This window comes from Apium graveolens, chromosome 7 (assembly GCF_009905375.1).
Source record: "Apium graveolens cultivar Ventura chromosome 7, ASM990537v1, whole genome shotgun sequence".
NCBI classification, from domain to species: Eukaryota; Viridiplantae; Streptophyta; class Magnoliopsida; order Apiales; family Apiaceae; genus Apium; species Apium graveolens.
The window spans coordinates 240,475,260-240,482,924 of NC_133653.1; the positions used below are offsets into that span (position 1 = coordinate 240,475,260).

A 7,665-nucleotide genomic window follows, 5' to 3' on the forward strand; every position below is an offset into this window, starting at 1 on the left:
AGCGCGCCCGCGCTGGGGTCGAAATCCGGAATCCTGAATTGATTAGAAGATGGATTTTATGGACTTCTATTATGAATGGGTTGCTATATAAAGACTATCTAAAGACATTTTCATAACAGAGCCTAAGGAGAAGACAAAAAGAAGACCTAGTAGCACAAATCCAATGAAGGAGAAGAATAGCTTGTTTTACTTGTGATTCTCTAATTGAGTTATAATCTTGGATGCTCATTTTTTTTATTGTTGAACCTATTACTCTGGATTACGTACTTTATGGTTTTATTCAGTTTATAAAGACCATGTTTATTATCATGCTTTCAATTGAACCCAAAGTGATGATGAGTTCGGTTATGAACTAATCGTTATCGTGGGGTTAGAGCGGATTTACTTATGGATTTCTATAGTTAATTTGTTTCGATATCTTAGTGTGTGGTGATTGTATGATATCCTAGTATTGGTTGTGCTGATTCATCTTATGTGCGTCGCGAACATATAAGATAGCATGTTAATCTCCATTGAAACGACAATAAATTTAGAGATTTATAACTTGCCATGCTAGCATAGGTTCATGTATTTGTTATGCATAATTCGTAGGTAATTTTAACCATCTTACTTGCCCTATGTAATCATGATAGATAACTTATTCATTAAACCTTTATGTTATCAAATTTTATAGACGTATAGGGGTCTCAACATACTTGGTGTCTATTCAACTTCTATCTCCTTTGTGAATGTCTGGTAGTAGGGTATTCATGCAACGAAAGTTGGCGTTTACTAGTTTTGTGTCATCTGATTAGTTGTCATCACCATTGCATGCTAAGGTTAAGAACAATGACTTTAAATGAAGTAGTAATAAAGTTAGAATCCCATGTTTGTCTCATATAAGTAATTCAACCCTTTTAATCTCTTAGTTAATTGCATGTTAGTTAATTCTTAGTTATAAAATATCTCAAATTGTTATTCGTCTTAGCATTGAACAATAGCCATATCATTGGTGCATAAGTGCATAAATCTTAAGTTAACCAAAAGAGTCTCTGTGGGAACGAACTAGAAAGAATTCTATATTACTTGCGAAAGAGTATACTTGCGTGAATTTTAGCGCGTGTTTTCATCCTAACAAGTTTTTGGCACCATTGCCAGGCACTCGGTGTTAATTTTTTGTTTATGTGTTTGTCATCAGTGGTTGTTAAAGTTCACTGACTCGGATATTTTTACTTACTTGGGTACTTGTTGTATTTCAGGGTCCTCTAGAGTGTTTTTATGCAAACGCGTTCTCGATCTCGTAAAATACTGGATCAAAAGGAGGAAGAGTTTGAATTAGAATTTGAGAAAGTTGAGGAAGAAGCACTCATTGCAATGGGAGATCAAGCAGTGAATCCGAAGGCTTTGATGGACTATTCTCCGCCTAAGATCAATGATATTCAGTCTAACATTATCAGACCAGCCATCTCAGCCAACACCTTTGAGATCAAGTTGAGCACGATTAAGATGATACAGAATTCAGTTTAGTTTGGGGGTTCTCCTATAGAAGATCCCAACATGCACATCAGGGATTTCATCGAGATCTGTAATACTTTCAAGTTCAATGGAGTTTCTGAAGATGCTATTAAGATGAGGCTTTACCCATTCTCTCTGAGGGATAAGGCTGAGTGCTGGTTACATTCTCTACCAGCAGGTTTCATCACCAAATGGGAGGATCTTGCTCAAAAGTTTCTCACTAAATTCTTCCCTATGGCGAAGACAGCTGCAATCAGGAATGCTCTTACTCAGTTTGCACAGCAATCTGGAGAATCTTTGTGTGAGGCTTGGGATCACTACAAAGAGATGCTTAGGAAGTGTCCTCACCATGGAATGCCTGATTGGATGATCATAAATTGCTTCTACAATGGTTTGGGAACACAGTCTAGACCCATGCTCGATGCAGCATCAGGTGGAGCTTTATGGGCCAAAAGCTACGATGAAGCTTATGAGTTGATTGAGCTAATGGCTGCTAATGAATACCAGAATCCAACTCAGATAATGCCTCAAGGCAAGGTAGCAGGAGTTATGGAAGTGGATACAGTTGTAACGCCCTCCAAACCTGGGTCAGAAGTTTAGGGTCCACAACACACACACACACACACACCATATTTAAACTTGTTTATGAGTATAATAATATATATGCAATGACCCTACTTACCATATTCCACGGATCGACACAGTTTAAAATATGTCCACAAGCCTTAACCTTATTTACATTACAACGTACCAAATCCCAGCTTATTTATCGTACAACTGAAGTTTAAACTTTATTACAAACTATCATCACAACCAAGCCAAACATCATCTTCTAGTCTATTCCATTTCAACCTGGATACCTAGCTCGCACACTTGTCTGGGGATCCTCGCCAACACCAGTTTCCTTTTTAACTGAAAAAGAATATAAACAGATTTAAAAGAGTGAGCTAACTAGCTCAACAAGTCATAATGACAGTAACTGAGATTAACAATGATCAATTGAAATGATTTAAGAAATCAAGTTTACTGATAAGCAATGATTAGAATTGGGTATTCACTTTTATTTTAAAAATCAAGGTTAGGCTACTGATCAACCACGCACTAACCCCGAGCCAGGCTCCAAGCTTTGCTCTCTATACTAGATCCAAGGCACATATTGTCCTATTATGACCACGAATCTGGTCCGCCCACGAATCTGGTCCATATTTGCAAACAATCTAATTCCAGAATAACGATATGATAAACAATGTAAATCAATAAGGTGAATTATAAACAACATTTATCTCAAAGCGTAGGGTGATTCAAGATTCCAAGAAGGTATAATAATGGAATTATAAGAATTGGTTTTCAATCAAAGAAAGAATCAGAAAGTAGAAGACCAGGGGTTCAAGGGTTACAAGAATTGGTCTTCTCTTAAATAAAGCATAAGGGTTGGTATATTAAGCAAATCAGTATCAAGAATCAGTATATGTTATATATGTATTTGTGGAGTAGTACCGTATATGTTTGGTTTGTATTTAAGAATACAACAATCATTGGTTTATAAAGAATAAGGCTTATGGCTCAAGATCAATGAGAATCAAGGTTTAAGGATTAAGTACTTCAAGGTACTTGTAATACATGATAAGAACTGTTTGGAATAATTGCAACATAACAAAGAGAGTTCGAGAATACTTGCAATTATATTACAAGAAAGTTCAGGATACTTGCCTTATCAATTCGCTTTCACTTTACTAACACTTGCAATTGGTTTTCACTCATCAACCACTTGCTTTCACTTTCTACGTCTCGCTTTCTCTGTTAAACATCACATGTACTTATCAATAGTCATTCTCATTTCGTTCTATTCGTTACAAGCTTCTATCTACCCTTCGTTTCACCTAAATCCGACGTACGGATTGAAAGTTATAAATAAAATAGTAAAACAATATACGTACAATCATATTAGGCACCAATCAGATCACATATAATACGTAGCACGTAAGATATTCACTTAAAATAATTATTCAAAGAAGATTCGGGATTAAAATAATTTTCCAGGTATTTATTACGAATTTTTGAACATTTTTCGGAATTAAAACGGGTCTCCTAATCATTTTAAAATTTAATAACAGGGTTTGAACACCCGAATCTGACTTTAAAATAATTTTATAATAATTATCGAGCCTTGAAAATGATTTTAAATAATATTTTAAAACTCGAAAATATTTTTCAGGATTTTTAAATTAATTTTAAATAATTAAATCTAATTACTAAATTAATTAATTAATAATTAATTAAATTAATTAATCAATTAATATTAAATTAATCGATTAATTAAAATAATTAAAAACTAATTAAAATTAATTAAAATAAATCAGATTTATTTTTAAATAATTAAAAACATATTTCTGAATTTTAAAAATAATTTTCGAGAATTAAATATAGATTTTTAGATTTAAAAATGAATGTTTTTGAATTAAAACAGGATTTTAATATATTTTTTTGAAATAAAGAAATCAGAAACGGTTTCTGATTTTTGATTTAAGGGAATTTAAGATCGAAAGAACACCGCCCGACCCGCCGGTGATTCTGCAGAAACCGGCAACCGCCGAAGCTCCGTTCTGACCCGAAACGGCTCATATTAACAGGATTTCAGTCTAGAATCGATCCTAAACCTTCCCAGAAACTCATACGCAGTAACAATACTCCCAAACGAGCCAGGGGTCGTCGTTTCCGGCCAAAATAGCCATGGAAACCGACGAACTCGAAGCTCTCCGGCCAAACTCCAGATTATTCGTTTCAAAACCAAATTGAGCGTTTAACATCTCAAATTAAAGCTCTATTAATATGCAATCTATCCACGTAATTGAAATCACTACATAATTAACAGAAATTAAAATCCCAATTCGAATTAAAATATTTATAAGAACATAAACCCTAATTTTGATTTTCCAAAATTAAACATCAATTTCTATATGTTATTGAACACCAAATTTGAAGTATAATATACCAAAATGACCAGAAAAATATTATCTACATGATGGAATCATCAAATCATATCAACAACATCAAGAACAAATTTTCATAATTTAATCTTTAATAAATTCGTAATAAAACAATTAAATAAGAAAAATACCTTGATTCCTGCACAAAAATGGATGGTTGATTCAGAAAGGTATTTTTGAGAGCTTCGTTTTGATATATTGCTAGCTTGAATCGGAGTTCGATAACGCCTTCGTTCGTGCATTTGATTTTCAAGAACGTAATGTTTTATTGGTTTTTCTCTGAAAATTAATGGTTTTGACTGACTGATTGTGATTATACGACTAAAATGAAATAATAAAATGGCTATTTATATTTATAAAATATTGGATCATGTTGGATCGTATTGGATCGTTAAATAGTTGTTTAGCTGTTACGTAACTGCAGAAACGATCCATTTTAATACCTGTATTGGATAATTATCCAAACCGGGCTTCTTATAAAACACTTCATATGAAAATAATGTATTAATATTCCATCTTTCGATAATACGGGTTTTGTTGATATATCGAAATGATTATTGTATCGAAAATTATACGTAGGGACGCGTACCGGTCAAACCGTTATCCGGATTGAAAAAGTTAAAACACGAAAAATGTCCGGAATTACCAGATTAGGTTAGAAAGGAGTTTTAAGAAGAGTTTCGGGTTGTAAAAACATACAAACGGTTGAGGTTGGATGATTCCCGGTTTTATAAAATAGTTTTGTAATTATTCAAAAAATAATTGTTAAATCGTAAATCATTATAAAATCAAATAACGATCCAAAATTTATCGGAAAAATATCACAGTCATCTATATTCTGGACATAATATAATTAACATACTCACATTTAATCACATATATACATCTATTTATCAATATCAATCAACCGATAATTCACATAATAATCATTTATTGATAAAATAATTATAAGCGATATCCCAAATATTACATCCTTCCCCCCTTAAAAGGATTCCGTCCTCAGAATCTGCTAAGTAAACAATTGAGGGTACTTTTCTCGCATATCACTTTCTAATTCCCAGGTTGACTCTTCAAGCTTTAGGTTTCTCCACAATACTCTTACTAAATTTGCAACTTTATTTCTTAATATCTTTTCTCTCTTTTCTAAAACCTCTATTGGATTCTCTACATACGATAAGTCTGCCTGAAGTTCTATTGGCTCATATTAGATTACATGCCTAGAATCTGGATTATACTTCTTAAGCATTGATACATGAAATACATTATGAATATGCTCCATATACGGGGGTAACGCCAATTCCTAAGCTACCTTGCCGATACGTTTCATAATTTCAAAAGGTCCAACGTATCTAGGACTCGACTTTCCTTTCTTTCCAAATCTAGTCAATCCTTTCCACTGTGACACTTTTAGTAACACTAGATCTCCATCTTCAAATTCCATATCTTTTCTTGATTGATCTGCGTATTTTTTTTGAAGATCTTGTGCTGCTATTAACCTTTTCTGGATGACTTCCACAACTTCTTTTGTCTGTTGCACCAACTCGGGTCCAAGTATCTTACGTTCTCTAACTTCTTTCCAATATACTGGTGATCGACATTTGCGTCCATAAAGAGCTTCATAGGGAGGCATTCCAATACTGGCATGATAACTTTTATTGTAAGCAAATTCCACTAAGGGCAAATGCTCGTCCCAATTTCCTTTGAAATCAATGGCACAAACACGTAGCATATCTTCAATAGTCTGGATTATTCTCTCGCTCTGGTCGTCCGTCTGCGGATGATAAGTCGTACTCATATTTAATCTGGTTCCCAAGCATTCTTGAAAACTTCTCCAGAATCTCTAATTGAATCGTGGATCTCGATCAGATACAATAGACAGAGGGACTCCATGACGGACTACTATCTCCTTCAAGTATATGTAAACCAATTTTTCCAATAAGAATCTTTTATTAATGGGCAAGAAATGAGCTGATTTGGTTAGTCTATCTATTATGACCCAAATAGCATCATGGTTCGCTTTCGTTCTTGGTAATCCGACTATGAAATCCATAACAATGTGCTACCATTTCCACTCTAGAATCTCTAATGGTTGTAATAATCCACTTGGTCTTTGGTGCTCTCCTTTAACTCTTTGACACGTGTAACATTTGCTAACCCATTCCGCAATTTCTCTTTTCATGTCTGGCCACCAATAATTCTCTTTCAAATCTCTTTACATCATGGTACTTCCGGGATGGATTGAATACCTTGAGTTGTGAGCCTCTTTTAGAATTTCATTCTTCAATTCTGCAACTGGTGGAATCCAAATTCTGGCAAAAAATCTTAGAATACCTTGATCATCTTTCTGAGTGCATAATTCTTCTCCAACCAAACGATTGATATCCTGATCCATTATTTCCTCTTGATATTTCTTTATCTTTTCTAGAAATTCTGGCTGAAACGTCATACTATACATCATTGCTTCATTAGGCTTACAAATCTTGACTTCTAATTCCAATTTATGAAATTCCTTGTATAATTCTTCTGGTATTGTTAACACGTTCCGTCTTTCCTTTCTTCTTAATGCGTCCACTACTATGTTCACTTTTCTTGGATGATAATTAATCGTGCAGTCATAGTCTTTGATCAGCTCCAACCATCTTCTATGTCTCATGTTGAGTTCCTGTTACGTGAATATGTACTTTAAACTTTTGTGATCCGTATAGATCTCGTATTTTTCTCCATATAGATAATGTCTCCAAATCTTTAAAGCGAATACTATTGTCGCTAGTTTCGAGTCATGAGTAGGATACTTCTGCTCATGAAGTTTTAGTTCTCTCGACGCATATGCAATAACTTTATCATGCTGCATCAAAACACAACCTAATCCCTTATGAGAAGCATCACTATAGATTACAAACTTTCCTTGATCATTTGGAAGTGACAAAACATGTGTTGTGATCAATCTCCTCTTCAATTCCTGAAAACTTTCTTCACACTTCTCATTCCATATGAACTTCTCACTTTTCCTGGTAAGCTTCGTCAAAGGCATCGCAATATTTGAGAAATCTTGGACAAATCTTCGATAATATCCCGCTAATCCCAAGAAACTTCTCATTTATGTTGGTGTTCTTGACCTTTCCCAATTCATAACAGCTTCAATCTTTGCTGGGTCCACTTTGATTCCTTCATGACTTACCACATG

The 7,665-nt window shown here is 34.1% G+C and overlaps 1 non-coding gene across 1 annotated transcript; it reads right to left on the minus strand.

Moving 5' to 3' along the window:
* Positions 1 to 1,743: 1,743 nt before the first annotated feature.
* LOC141676247 (small nucleolar RNA R71) lies at positions 1,744 to 1,850 on the minus strand. The gene has a single exon (XR_012556846.1). It is a non-coding gene; the product is annotated as a small nucleolar RNA R71 (small nucleolar RNA).
* Positions 1,851 to 7,665: the final 5,815 nt, after the last annotated feature.